Source organism: Tympanuchus pallidicinctus, unplaced genomic scaffold (genome assembly GCF_026119805.1).
Source record: "Tympanuchus pallidicinctus isolate F22 unplaced genomic scaffold, pur_lepc_1.0 scaffold8, whole genome shotgun sequence".
NCBI lineage: Eukaryota > Metazoa > Chordata > Aves > Galliformes > Phasianidae > Tympanuchus > Tympanuchus pallidicinctus.
This window is the reverse complement of record NW_026294802.1, coordinates 13,811,067-13,826,451: the sequence shown is the minus strand read 5'-3', so window position 1 is coordinate 13,826,451 and position 15,385 is coordinate 13,811,067. Positions and strand designations below refer to the sequence as shown.

The following is a 15,385-nucleotide window of genomic DNA, read 5'->3' as shown; positions in this document are numbered from 1 at the left end:
ATGTGTTTCTGTACGGCCGGGGCCCGGCTGAGATCAGCACTTGCACTGGACCTGCGATTTGACACAGGCATATCTCAGACTGAGGACGGCATCCCATGATGGAAAATGCACTATATGGACTTTTATCACCCTACCTGGACAGAGATTTATTTTTAACGCGCGTGTGTATATTTTATTTGAAAAACCAAAACCACTGAAATATACGACATCTCGGGGAACAGAAGAAAAAAAAAACAAAACAACAAAGCAAAATGAAAACAAAGAAGCCAAATGCCATTCCCTCCCTTTTCCTCTCCTGCTCCTGGTGCTGACTGGAAGGTGTTCCGACCGAGGGGAAGGAGCAGCCGGCGGCAGAGCCGTCCCCGTGCCCCGGCCCTGCCGAGGAGCTGTCTTTGCACATGCTGGTGGAGAACTCAACTTTCCAGGCTTGGACTCAGAGTATTTTTTCAATTTGCTCTGTCTGTGTGCGCGTGTCTATGTGTGTATATGTATACGTGTGTGTGCGTGTGCGTGCGTATTTATACATACCTATATAAATATATATATATATGTTCTTAAATGGATTTCATTCCCGGCGGTGGGCAGTTTGGAGGCACACGTTGCCGTTGGCTCTATTGGGTTGGCATTGCACTGCTCATTGCCTGCGAGTTTGGGGCCGAGACAGGCAGATCCCTGCCCGCAGCTCTCTGCCTCGGGTGCACTTTTCTCTCTCTTTCCACCGACACTCAGCGCCACTTCCTCGCAGGAGGTGAAGCGGCGGTGCAAGGCGATGAACAACAGCCAAACTTAGAAGCATGACTTAATTTCATCAAGCTGTCCTCGCCTGCTCTGTGGTCCTGAAAGCAGAATCATGTCATTCCCCCGGGCTCTTTAACTCCTTCGTGGGTGTCCTGTGCACCGTGCCTTCATTGGTCTTCAGTTCTCCCATCTTTTTTTCTTTTTCCTCTCAAACTCCATCAGGATTTTACCCACTGGATGTTCCAAGCTCCTGCAGAGAAAGTTGTGCACCCCTTCATCATCTCCATCCAAAACGGGAATTCCCACTGTGGGACTTTGGCACTCCTGCTCCAACTTGGCAGCGTCATGCATGGCGTCACCCAGCAAAGCCCCGGGGGAGCTGGGGATGGGAGCAGAGCCACAGCGTGGGGCTTCTCAGGTTGTGTATGGGGTCAGCCCCCAGCCGTCGAGTCTTAATGCGCTTCGCTTTCCTCTTCCAAAATTTTTCCTTCAGTTTGTAAAGATGGTGAGGCTTTATTTTAATTTTAATTTTTTTTTTTTTTGCTTTTTTTTAACGTAAGATTAATTTATATTCAATACTGTATTTAAAGTTGTAAAAAAAAAAAACAAAAAAAACAAAACAAACGAACAAAAAAAAAAACGGAAAGCAAACCAAACCTCTCCTTTTCTCTCAAACCTTTTCTTTTGTGAGCTGAAGGAATTACAGCAGAGACACACACAGCTCATGGTCAGACACAGTGGGATTCCCAGCGCCTCCTGTTTTGTTTTCAGATGCTTACACCCAGGCTGCAGCACAGAGCGAGTGCTGCAGGGACAGTCCTGCTCGCTCCCACGAGGGCAGCTCGGCATGCACCTGCCCGCAGCATCTTTGCCAGCTCATGGGCTTCTCCGAAATGAGTCAGGCCTTGGGGATTTCTTATAGAGGGTCCCTTTCTCGTTAGCAGCTCTACTTAGAGGCACAGCAGAATTTCCCTGCGCTTTCTTCGCAGCACCGGATTCCTCTGCTTTGAAGGAGCTGGGCCGGTGTTTATGCTCTTCAAAGCTGTGCAAACATTCAGCCAGGTCCCCCCTTAGTCACACCGTCTAGACGCCGTCAGTCCTTCCCTTCTTCAGAAGGGCTGCTGCCTTTCCTGTTCCCCCGAGCAAAGGAGTGTTGCGCAGTCAGTGGGTGCAAGACTTGGCAAAGCCGCTCGCTGGGTTTGAGTCTGGGTTTGAAGTTGTGTTTGGGTTTGAGTTTGGGTTTGGGTTTGAGTTTGGGTTTGGGGTTCAGTTTGGTTTTAGGTTTCAGTTTGGGTTTAGGTTTTAGGTTTAGGTTTGGGAGAAGCATTCTCTCCTTCCAGGCAGGTGGCATCTCGAAGCCACACTTGGAGCCCCCGTCGTGACATCAGATCCACACATGGCAGGGAGTTTGGACGCTTGGGACACTGAGGCAAGGCAGGACATGGAGGGGAGAGGGGATGCATCCTATAGTGGCTCCACCATGCTGTCCATGCACAAGAACCCAGTGGGTCCTGGGGGTGGAGGAGCTGCCTGTGCCAAACAAGGCACACAGAGGGAGGAAAATATGAAGAATTAAAATCTACTTAGGAAAAAAGAGCCCACAAAGCTCTTCTCAAAGTGGTGCAGCTGTTCATAGCTGGCCTTTACACAGCCTGTGACCAAGCAGAGCCGTATCCCCCCTGAGCTGTAATTTGCTGTGACCAAGCAAACACGTTGCAGACCTGGGAATTTCCCCTCTTAAAAGGCATCGGGAAGGAGCCAAATAGCCTCGGCTGCTTCCAGCTTTCATCCTGGGATTAGCGGAACGAGGAACCCCTGGGCCCCAAAATCCAAGTGGGCTGCCAACGTTTTGGAAGCACAATAGACTTGGAAAACACAGCCCCTTGGAATTACCAACTCAGCCAAAGGAACTGTTTGCAAACAATTAAGCAGCGACCCAAAAGTAGGGAGCAGGGAGGTTTGTGGCTTGACAGTCAATGTCGAAACATTTGCTGTGATTTTTTCTGCAGGCACTGCAAAAGCCAAGAGGCAGCACAGTCAGTTTGGGGATGCCGAGCAGCTTGGGAAACTCGCAGGTTCCCAAATCTGCTGACCTTCAGCCAATGCAGTCACTGAACTGCAGCTCCATGCCCCAAAAGCCTAGCTCACAGGGTTCTCCTGCAGGAGTAAAGAGGAGAAGTGTTGAAGGTCAGATTAGATGGGGACCTGGGCAATCTGATCCATTGCCTGATTTAGTGGCTGGCAGTCCTGCTCACAGCAGGATGTTGGAAATGGATGATCTTTGAGGTTCCTTTCAACCTTAGACCATTCTATGACTCTGTGGGGTCAGAACAGAGCATGCTGATGGATGAACTGCAGCATGCATCCCTCAGGTGGAGGCTGCAGGGGGACCTGTGCCTTTAAAGCATGCAGAGGTGTTATTTCAGTGGAAAAAATGTTTCATGGCCGTGATGGAAATTGTATCTAACTGACTGACCAAAGAGAGAGAAAGAGAGAAAAGACCTTCCTTCCCTGCATGGATTTAGGATTTTTTTTTCCACTAATCAAGAAGAAAAACAGAAATAATGTGCTGGGAGGGGGGGAGGGGGGGGGAGGAAGAGGAGGCCTCCCTGATGTCCTATAAACTTGGGGGCTGTGAACAACACATGGTGATGGGAGCACAGTTGGCCCTGTGGAAAATGTGAGGCAGCCAAGAAGCATGGTACAGGGGCAGGAGCTCTGGGACTGTATGGAGACACGGCAGCATGGCTTTGACCAGACCAAATCTGTGCTTCCAAGGGATACACAAACACAGATGAGGTCCACAAAGGACAGGATCAGAGATCTCTGCCCTAAGGTTTTTCCCAAGGGAGGGATGGATCTCATCAGAATGTCCCTCAACTTTGTTATGGGCTCATCATCTACCTGGTGCAGCTCTCACCAGCGGGGCTGAACCTGGAGCTGAGTCCTGGCACTGGGGTTTGGCACGGATGATGCTCCTCCCCTGGCTGCTGTGAACAGCCCCAAAACCAAATAAAGGATTTTCTCAGCACAGCCACCTCCAAGTGAGTTAAATGAAACAAAAAGGAGCAGCTGAACAGGATCTGCACTTTTCCCCCATGATACGCATTTTCCCTTTTTCATGGATAGTTCCACCAGCTGAGCTGCAACCTATGTTGTGGTTCTTTATTTACTTAAGTTTCAAAGCCTGTGGCCAAGAAGGAGCCACCAGAAGACGTGCTCTTGTCATGGGTGTCCACATTCCACTACCAGAGCTGCAACAGCTCCCATCCATGCATTCATGGATCTGCAAATGAATGCGGGGTGCAGGCGAGGAGTTGCAAGAAACAGCTATAGTGAGCTTGCAAAGGAGCAGGAGAGTGTATAAAGCTCAAGTAGGGTGGAAGTTGCTTTTGGGGGACTTTTTCTTCTACTCATTTCTACCCTTCACTCAGAGATCCCCCGTGCTTGCCAGGAAGCCCAATGGGGGCAAGCATTTTGCCACCTGGATTATGCACGCACCGGTCGAGGAAACAATTCTGCAACTGAAGGAGGAAATCTCCATCCCAGCTATTTCCAACCTCTATTGTTTGTTCCCCTGCTCATGCATTACACAGCGCAGCGAGCAGAGCGGTGAGATTGCAACACTGTGCATGTGCTTTCAGACATTTAATTTTAGCCTTGCAAGAAGGATTTGTGGTATCGAGAAAGCCCAGTTCTAAGGAAAGAGGAAACCTGTGATTCTGACACTTGACTTTGACCAAAAAAGGAAGCAACTCATGTTGGTGACCTAATGGCTTTAGTAATCTGTGCTGCAATGCTCAGGAACACAGTGGGTGCCCAGAGGGGTTTTCTCACCCCAAGGGCCTGTGGCAAGGCTGGAGCCCTTCTGCACCTAGAGCTTCATGCTTTGGGCTCTGGAGAGCCTGGGACCTACCTGTCTCATAAGGACAGCATCAGTAGGGCTCCCTCAAGAGCCTTCTTAGAACTGGGACACATCTCTGCTTCCTCAAAGGCAAAAGCATGATTGGTGTCCTTTCCCGGATATTATTATGTATATTTTTTTGAAATCTTGCAGATATAACAGTCTTTCAATTCCTCAAAACCTGCTTCTGCATGTGACCAGAGATGTCTCCTTTCCTGCCTGTCCCTTCCCCTTCTAACAGCACATGTGTACAATGGGTGGCTGGAGCCAGGGCGTCTCCTTCTCCTTTTGAACAGCCCACAGGGTACGATGTGTACATTTCACTGAGAAAGCCACCAAACCCCAGCATGGCATGGAAGGGGAGAGCCCAGCATCTTGCTTTGACCATGAGGGAAGACCAACACAATGTAGTTTTAGCCCTGTTTGTTTTACTGTGTCAATGAAAGAAGGGGAAGAGGAAGATGCTGATTGAGCTCTAAATACTATCCAAAATGAATCAGGGAGCTTGCCTAGACATGGTGCGTTGCCCCAAGAGCTGCCCAGTAGTGAGGAGAGCAAAGATTTCTCACTCCATGAAACCCATGAATGCTGTATCCATGCACTAAGCCTTGCTGTGTCTTCCTGCTGCTTGGCTAATGGCACGACATGGAGACTTGGCAGTTCCCTGCAGCCCTATGTGTTCCTGTACGGGGCCATGCTGCATGTACTTGAGGGCTCCTGGAGAAGCAGAGAGCATAGGAGAAGACCTCAAGGCTTGCACAGTGGGTGCCTATGTACTTAGCTCTCAGGTGAGGCTGCACCTCAGGTACTGTGATCATCTATGGCCCCTCACTACGAGAAAGACATTGAGGTACTGGAGCGTGTCCAGAGAAGGGCAGCAGAGCTGTGAGGGGTCTGGAATACGTGTGATGGGCTGAAGGAACTGGTGTTGTTCAGTCTGGAGAAGAGAAGCTCAGGGGAGACCTTATCACTCTCTACAGCAACCTGAAAGGAGGTTGTGGCAAGGTGAGAGTCAGCCTCTTCTTCCAGGTAACAGTGATAGGATGAGAGGATATGGCCTCAAGTTGTCCCAGGAGAGGTTCAGGTCGGATATGAGGAAACACTTATTCTCCATAAGAGCAGTGCTGAAGGCACAGGCTGCCCAGGGAGCTGGTGCAGTCACCGTCCCTGGAGGTGTTCCAGAGCCGTGTGGATGTGGCACTGAGGACATGGTCAGTGGGCATGGTGGGGGTGAACTAGCAGCTGGATCAAGTGATCTTGGTGATCTTTCCAACCTTAATAACTCTGTGACATGGAGGTGGGTGCCTGGTCCACAGCACCAGGCTTTTCTGCAGCTCTCCCATTCCCAGCCAAAGCAGGAATGCTAGGAATGTGAAATCCCGGCACACCAGCCCCATGCCCCCCCTCCACTCTGTGTCTCTGTCCCGTCACAAGAACAGGATATTTGCCCAAGCAACATCCACTCACACACAGTTCGCTATCAGGAAAAAACACTCAGTCAGCGTCTGGAGGGGCTGATGGGCCGATGGGGCTTCTGTATGAGGAGCAGGAGTTGAAGCTGCACAGGAGCTTCAGCACATGGGGGCTGCAGTCAGGCGTCACAAAACAAGACAGGAAAATCCAGAATGTGGGGATTTAACTCCATGCTGGAGCCATCTGACTTCAGGTAAAATGGGCTGGGGGCTCCTTTGTGGGCATCCCCATGCCATGGACACGTCCCACTTGCAGTGCAGGCTCCATAAATCTGTCCTGTCCCAGGTAAACAGGATCTGGTCGTGCTGCCTGACCTTGTTTACCTCCCCGAAAGAATCTGGCTGGAATTTTCTTTTCTTGTTTTTTTTTTTTTTTTTTTTTTTTATATATATATTTTTTCTTTCCTCAGGGCCGGTGAGTCAGCCAGCAGAAATGCGTGCAGCCTTTCCACACTGACTCACACCGCTGCCCGACGCTTCCCTCTGCCCCACACCACTGGGCCAGGAGAAAGCCCAACATCCCCCTGATGTAACCCACGCACCGCTGTGGGCCGTGTGTTGACAGTGGCATCGGAGGTGACGGTGGCAGCAGTGGTGACAGTGGCAGGTGGGAAGTGCTGCCAAGCACTTGAGCAGCCCCCGTGCCAAAACACAGGAAGTGCGCTGAGCAATCACCCCGCGCATTGTCAGCTCCAAAAACACCAAAGCAAACAAAACAAAACAAAACAAAATAATTTAAAAAAGAAAAAAAAAAAAAAAAAAAAAAGAATAGGTCTAACTAGAACAATTGCCCAGGAGAAAAGAGGAAAAAAAAATAATAATAAGAAAAAAATCAGAGGCCAAGGGACCTGGCCTGGAGCCAGGACCCTTGTTTTTGCTTCCCAACACAATGCACGTTAAATAATACTTCCTTCTTGCAACACGGCCCTCTTGGGCCGTCCCCTGTTTGTCGCAAGGTCTGAGCTTAGGGTAATGGCCCTGGAGCAGCCATCCTTCCCCCCCCCCTGCTGCTCCTGCCTGCTCCCACTGCTGCTGAGGAGGAGTGAGGGCATCTGGTGGCTCTCAGTGCCCTCCCAGCCTCTGCCACCCATTGGCAGATTGGGGCTGAGATGACTTGTGGGGTGGGAGCTCCCCAAGGTCAAGCACGCAGCCATCACAAGCCATCCCCATGTAGACATGCCCAAGTTTTGGAGCCCTCCTATGCATGGCTCACAGCGGTCCTATGGAATACATTGACTTATTGCCAGGTTAAATAAAACAGAATTAAAAAAATATATATGCATAATTCATAGGATGAATGGTTTCATGACATTTCTGGCCAGGCTGGAAGCCTGGGATAAGGGGAAAAACAGTTCCTTGGCTCTCCACTCTTCAGGTTCCACTTGGCCCAGGCTCAGCTTTTTTCTCATGGGGATTTCTCTTCCAAACGATAGTGCTGCTGGCCCCCACACCGTTTAGATGTCTGCATTGTGGAGGAATTCAAGGAAAACCAGTTTTGTTTATTTTAGCTTCTTTCCTGAAATATTTAGCATCTGAGGCACCACACCTGTTGTTTGTTGGCAGTGGCAATGAACAGCCATCTCCCTTTCTACCTCTCTTCTTTCTCTGTCTCCATTTCCATCTCTATCCTTTTGCCATAGGTTTATTGTGTTGGTTTTTTTTTTTTTTTTTTTTTTTTTTCATTAAATATCAGGTGAAAGAAATGCTGAGTTTGATCCTTTTAGGCCCCATTCCCCCCCAGAGTCTTTATATACAAAATGGCAGTGCTTCAGCTGTACATGTACTACCAGACTTCTGTTTTCTTACTGTGCTGGGAGAGATGGACCCAGCCTTTAGGATGCCCCCAAACCATTAGTGATAACTGTGGGCACAAAAAGTGGGCCAGCAGCAGGGTTCACCTGACAACACACATCTAAACACTGGCTCTGAAGTCTCACCCAGCTGTCTCAGCTCCCTCCATAGTCAACAGTGATGGGCACCTCCATGAAGCGACTCAGCTTTATTTCTGGAGGGTTGGGATGAGTCATGTGGCAGCGTTCAATGCTCCCCTTTGTCTAGAGTAGGACACAAAGGCTGCAGGTGTTTGACTGCCTAATTTTCAGCCAGCTCAGTGGAAGATGCTTAACTTTCAGCTGGCAAACAGTAGGCACAGTGAATACAACCTTGGGAGAACGTTGTGCCAGCCCACAACAGGCAGTGGCAGGTCCAGGAACTTGGCTCCCACCTTGATTTTATTGAACAGTTGCAGTCACTGCTCGCATTTGATCATGAGAACCACTGCCTCAGCAAAACACAGATTGCTCAACCTACAGAGCGAGCCTCGTCCTCCAGAAAAATGTCAAAGAAAATGTTCTGTGGGGACCGTGAAGCACATCAGAGGGAGGAGCTGAGGCTAATGGCTTGCTTCTTTGAGCATGGGGCTTTCCCTGGGTCTGGCATAGCACTTATTTCTATCAGCTTGCCAAGCCTTTGACAATTTGCCCTCTTCTGATAACAGAAGAGAAAATCTGTGGTAGCCAGAACTAAACACTGAGCCCAAATCACCACGTGCATCCCCTCCAGCCCAGCACTGTCTGTTTGGCCATTTCAGCCCCTGTGTTCTGTCGGTGGCTGAGCAACGCTGCTGACAGCTCACCCTCCTAAAGGTGAGAGTACAGTGGAAAGTTTATTCAGCCCAATGTTTGTTGTTTGGCCTCTACTGCAGAGGGAGCAGGTGCTGGAGGTTGTTTGGTTAGCTGGTTAAACAAACTGCAGCGTTCCTGCCAGCTCCTGCAAGCTCAATGGGCAGAAAGCAGCAACTCAGATGTTTCTGTGTGCTGGTTTAAGGCATGAGGGGTTGCTCTGGTCATTGCTTTACAACAGCCACACGTTCAGAGCTGAAATGGCCCGAGAAAAGGATGCACAGCCAGGGTATAGGAAGGTGAATATTCACATTAGGATAGACCAGGTTGTCTCAGTGGGTAGTCCAGGTTGACTCAGCACTGTTCTTTCAAACTCTTCTTAACGGTCCTCACAGCTCCAGTTCGGAATCCAGTGCAGACAAATGGTGGCTTGGCTGTTGCCTGCTGAAAGCCGTATCAACATCAGACCAAGCCACTAGACTGAATTATCTTTGAGATGACCGTCAGGTTGAATATTAAGAAAACATTCTGGTGATGATGCATTGGAACAGGCTGCCCGGAGAGGTGGTGGAGTCATCATCTCTGGTGGTGTTCCAGAACCGTGTGGATGTGGCACTGAGGGATGTGGTCAGTGGGCATGGCGGGGTTGGGCTGACTGTTAGACTAAGTGATCTTAGAGAGCTCTTCCAACTTTATCAGTTCTATGGTTCTGTGATCAAAACAATCACATGCCATGGCAACCTGTCACAGGGTTATGCTTTTTGACCTGGAAAATCCATTCACACCTTTAGTTCCAATGCTCATGCTCATTTGGGGGCAGCCCTGCTCTCTACAATGACAATGTGCATCATGATCCCATTTTACTTATGGGGCAGGCACGTATCTATGAAATGTAATGAAGTCCTGTAGAGCTGATCTGCGTCACAGACTGTGGGAAGCAGTGGTGGTGATACCAACAATGGCCAAACAACACAGAGTCCTGAGAACTCTTTGGAGAGTCAAGATGCCATCCCGTTTGCTTCGAATCTTCCAGCTCTCTCTCTTTCACATTTCAATTATTTAAATGTTTATCATACAGAATACTTCTGTTGGTTGGATACTTGGCATCAATTCCTAAGTGAGATGACCAGTGCCTGCACACAATCTGAAATCTCTTAGGTGCTTCTAATTATTTGTTTGACCAAATCTTGCCAACAACTATCTTCCCACCAGATTCTGCAAGCAGATAGTGCTGCAGCCATCAGCTGGGCTGCACAGACAGATTTCCTTAGCAACAAATCTCACTATGTTACAGTTTCAGGCACTTCCTAAGAAAACTTTCTGAAATGTATCCGAAGACTGTATAATTTCAGAAGGGAAGCGTAACTGCCTACCAAGAAAAATGGGAACACGCACTCCATTTTAAGCCCATGACAGAAAGTAGTCACGCGGCCACAAAGCTCCGGCCATTCTCTGGCCAGCCCTTGCCTCCAGCCCTGCTCAGCAATGTGCAGAAATAGCTGTGGGCATAAGTGTGCCCAGACAAAAGCCAGGGAGGTTTCTGATGTCAGCCGGGCACCAGACACCCGTGTCCCGTCATGATGTCCCCAGACACCTACGTTTGCCTTTGGAGTGGAGATGTACCAGGATGCAGAGGGAGAAGTGGAGAGATGGATTTGATCTCTCATCCTGTGGTGGAAATACAGTGATAATTCCCCCTATCCCTCAAAAAGAAAGCTTTTTTTTTTTTTTTTTTTTTTGGTTAAAAAAAGCGTTTGGCTGAATCACCAGACCAGCTGCTTCCTACATAAATAAGAGGCACGCACGGTGTGCAGAAAGGAATAGTTGACATTCCTAATCAATTAGATAAGGGGGAAAAAAGCAGTTCATTTTCCTGTTCAAAATCAAATTATCATGGTTACTTCAGATTTCAAGGGCATTTATCTCCCGGCCTCAGACAGTGAAGGGGAGGGGGGGCACAGGTGCTGGGTTGAGGCAGGACCCAGCTGCACAGCCCTGGCCAGGACAGGAGCAGCCTTGGCGTTTGCCTTGGTAGAGGCAGGGTATGTGCTCTTACCAGGCCAGGGTTAGCTGGCAGTGCCCAAGGGAGAGCCTTAAAACTCTTCTGCCAAATGCCACGAGGGGAGCACTCTGAGATCCTGCCTATGTGCTGCCTGGCTTTGGAAACCCAGCTCAACATTTACCCAAGGCCATGCCAAGGGAAGCGAGGTGAGGAGAAAAGTGGCTCCCACGGCTGTAGGAGAATGGAGTCACTTTCCCTTCCCTGGTTCGGCTCTGGGTGTTTGTGGGGAGGAGGTACTCTCTCAAAATGTGGGGCGTCTCCAGCCAAAAGCGGAGGCAAGCGCTGGCCCCATGGGCCAGATGCAGCATGAGGCAGCATCTTCAGGTCGCTCCTTGCACTCACACCGCCGCAGGCTTCACGATTTCCCGAGAATTTGGCGATAAAACACGTAGCTGAGTCGAGGAGGGCCTGCACAGCCCTGCTCCGAGCCTCGGGAGACTGCGCTCGCCCTAAATCCCAGCCTGCAGTGCCACCTAACGAGCATCTGCTGAGACGTGAAAAGCAGGCGTTGGCCGCAAAGGCTAAATCAGGGCGCTCCCCCTGCCTCAGCCATCTCCAGTGAAGGATCTCCTTCCATTAAGGAAGTCGTCAGCCCGTTTTGCTCTGCCCTGGCGGCTCCGAGGAAGCTAGGGCACCACGGTGGATGGAAGGTTTATGGCCAAATAGTGTCTAGGAGAGAGAAATCACTTCAGCCTGGTGATCTGGATGCTCACCGGGGGTTGGAAGATGTGATTGCCTGCTGTGCTCCCTGCTATTTTTGTTTTTATTGTATATGACAGCGCACTGCAAAACTTATTGCTGGCCTAGGGAGTGAGAGCTTCACCTAAGAAGAGCAAACCCTAATTGCACTCCTGGTGGCATGAAGGACTCTTGGGTGGTGTGGCGTGGCACGGCAGGGCACAGTGTAACAATTTTTGCCTGAAATGTGGATAAAGATCACTTCCTACCTCCTGTATCTCCAGGGCTCAGCACAGATGCAGTTCAGTGCCCACTTCTGGCCCCAGACCAGCTCTGAGCACAAGTACCAATCCCATCACAGCCTGCACTCCTCAGATGAGGGCCTCGTAGAAAGCAAGCATCACAGTTCTGGCCCTTCCCAGTGTGAGAATGGGGGATGTGCAATGCTTTTCATGGTAAATGTCCTGTGGAAAGAGGCTTTAGGACTTAGGGTGCTCTACAGGGCAGGTGGGCTGCTGTCCATGAGTTGAGGAGAGCCTGCAAGCCCTGCTCCAAGCCTCGGGAGTCTGTGCTCGCCCTAAAGGAATGCTGCTGAAATGAGAAGCTTTTATGTTCATGAGCATTTCCTTAAAACAACAAAATTCAAATTCATTGAAACAGCAGAACTCGATTGAAATCACAAATACATGCATTTATGGAAACCCACAGAAGTGAGCAAACAAGGAAAATGACAAAGCACTTATTTTCCCTTGCCCACCCATGTTTCAGTCCTAAGGTTCGGAGCACTGAAAATCCTCCTAGAGCTTCCTGAGAAGGGAGCAATCAGCACTGTGTACTTTGTGTACCACAGCAGTGCACTTCAGACCTGCTGCGACACAGAAGCATTCAGCACTCAGAGCAGCCTACGGAGAAGGAACACCATTCTCTAGCAAACTGTTTATCTTGGAAGGTGTTTCAGCACCTTCACAAGGACGTTTACGTATTTTGCATGAATCAGTCACTGGACAGCACGTGCATGCAGCCAGGGATTGGGACCAATACCAGGACACGGATCTCTTGTGCAGGAAAATAGCTGTGAGGTTGGGCTGTGTCATGCAGCTACCTGTTCCCTGGTCCAGTGAGTTCTGAATGTGACTTGCATCAAGAAGGACAACGTCAGCAGGTGATTGTATGCCCCTTACTCTCAAGATAGACAATAACCCCAAAGATGGATTTCATGGTCCCAAAGACATAAAAGGGATGGGACTTTGATGTCTAGCACTAGTGTGTGCTGTAACTGCTGAGCTACAGTTTAACAGATAAGAAAACAACAGATTCTCTTTCAGCGGTATGTTCAAAGACAAATAGTAGCTGCTAGTTCTGGCACTGACCCTGTCCTAGGAACTAACTGAGCTCTTTGAGGAAGTCCAGGAAGAAACGCCTAAGAATGTTTTCCAGTTGCACCCAGGTGTAAGCTAACGTGCAGGAAAGCTGAGTGGCCCACCAAGGTGTCATCTTCCCTGTTTAGAGGACCACAGTCTGGGGTTTGGTGCTTGCTATTCCATTTAGATCACACTCCTGGCACCTCAGAGCTGCACTCAAGGCATGGCCACAATGGAAGGGAAATGCTGAGTGCTCTGATCTAGTGTGAAAGGCTGAAGCAGAAAGTTGTTAGGTGCAGCTCATAGAATCAAGGTGAAACAGCACCTTGTGCTGGGGCTCTGGCTTTTTGGCCCTCTGAATCTGGGAAATCCCTGAGCTGGGAGAGAATCAGAGCAAGGCAAGGCACACACAACAAAAGTGCAGCTGCAAACACGTCATTTGCTGGCGGCTGATGCGAGACTCTGGGTAAACTGAGGGGCTGCCAATTGGCAGCAGAGGGCAGCTGCATTCTTTCCGCAAGCTTTAAGCAAACCTATAGCGTTAAGAGCACTGATCAATACAGGCATTGCCATTCCCATAGGGTAGCTTTTCTGGAGTCTAACTGCTGACACTCAGCACAGCCTGCATTTGCAAAGCCAGCTCAGCTCTGACTGGGCTGGACTCAGAGGCCGGTGCAGCACTGACTTCGTCCTTTTGCTGCCCTTTATTTTTGTGATGTGTTATGAGGCTGTGTACCAAAAGCACAACCTGCATATAAAACAGACCAAGCAGCATAACGAGTGCCATCTACTGATAATTAAACACACAGCAGAGCAGAGCAATAGGCGGGTTTACCAGTCAAGCCAACGATACATTGCAAACAGTATTGGCAGCACGACTCCCATGGCTGCCAGCTCCCATGGCGTTACAGAATCACGGCGGCATTCTGCTCCTGCTGCAGTGTTGTTTCCTGGAGCTACGTCAGGCAGCATTCATAGAATCATAGAACGGCCTGGGTTGAAAAGGATCACAATGATCATCTAGTTTCAACACCCTGCTATGTGCAGGGTTGCCAACCAGCAGACCAGGCTGCCCAGAGCCACATCCAGCCTGGCCTTGAATGCCTCCAGGGATGGGGCATCCACAGCCTCCTTGGGCAACCTGTTCCAGTGCATCACCACCCTCTGGGTGAAAAAATTCCTCCTAATATCTAATCTAAACCTCCTCTGTCTCAGTTTAAAACCATTCCCCCTTGTCCTATCACTGTCCAGTACTTCTGTGATGTGCTGGGCTGTTTTGAAGCTGTGCTAAATCTCTGCTGTGCTCTTCTGAAAAAAAAATAAAAAATAAAAACCCTTGGTAGAATTAGGCTTTATAGAATCTAAATGACCGTTAATAAATTTCTAGTGTTAATGTAAGTGCCTGTATCTACTGCAAGCCGAGTCGTTTAATCAAACCAGTAGCAATTAAAATGGTAATTCCTCTGTACAAGATTTTGCTTGCAGTTTTTACTCAAGTAAAACTCTTTGAAGTTAATTGGAATTTTGATTAAAGTCTCCTGGATCTGGGTTTCTGGATTTGTACTAAGGAAGGTTCAATATTTGCTTTGGTTTTCTGTGTATTGAGTTCCTCTCTATGTGTTAGTGTGACTGTACAATTAGTCATAGCAATTCCAGTGAAGGTTTTGGTAATCTAATTCCTGATATACTTTAAAAAGGTCTTTTATCACAGAGTGGCTTTTAAAGGTTGTAAGATCTGAAAGACTGGGCCGCTTGTTTGTCGTCATTATTTTTAGTTCCTATGAAAGGCTGAGTAACATTCACTTAGCAGTCATTCATGACTTGGGACAGGTGGGAGGATTCTTGCTTTTCACCCCATGTGAAGAGTGTGATGCAAGTGATGGGAATGTTGTTATGCCACACATGGAACAGTTGTTGGAGTGAGGTGAAGAATGGCAAAAGCAGGAAGGATGAAGGGGAGGATCATGTAGAAATCTGCCTGATGGTCCTGAGGACGTAGACTCCTGCTGTACACCTCTACTTATAACGCAGGTTACTTTGTTTCGAGAATGCCTTCAGTATTCGTTCTCTCATACTGACAATAAATATGTAATGCTTGAGTTTGAGGCGGCACAAATTCAATAAAGGGATGTAGATGTCCTGAACTACCAAGTGCAGCTGCTATCCATAAAGGATTCAGCCTCAAGTTTTTGTGCAGCAAAGGCGGGATTTCTCTTCCCCTCTATCCCAACATGGTCAATAGAATCATTGGAAGGTTGGAAGAGACCTCTCAGACCCCCTGGTCCAACCATCAAGCAGAACATTGTCCCCCATTTCTCAGCTCGGATCTGCTATAGTTCGCACAAGGATTAAAAGCGGTCACAACCCAGAGAAACGCTTTGGGGTTTGGCTACGGTTTTTCCGAAGCTCTTCACTTAGAGATGCTGAGTAGGCTGGGTCTGTGCAGGTACAGAGCCCGAAGCACGCTTCAGGCCGCTCTACGCCGCCGTTACCCAAATTCAGGGCCGTCACGTAAACGAACGAAGGGAGCGGGCAGCCCGGGAGCGGCT

The 15,385-nt window shown here is 49.0% G+C and overlaps 1 protein-coding gene across 1 annotated transcript in view; it reads right to left on the bottom strand.

Annotated features, from left to right (window-relative positions):
- Nucleotides 1-15,385, bottom strand: part of CBY1 (chibby family member 1, beta catenin antagonist) — a 125,629-nt gene that overhangs the window by 12,662 nt on the left and 97,582 nt on the right. The gene's annotated exons all lie outside the window — the stretch shown is intronic.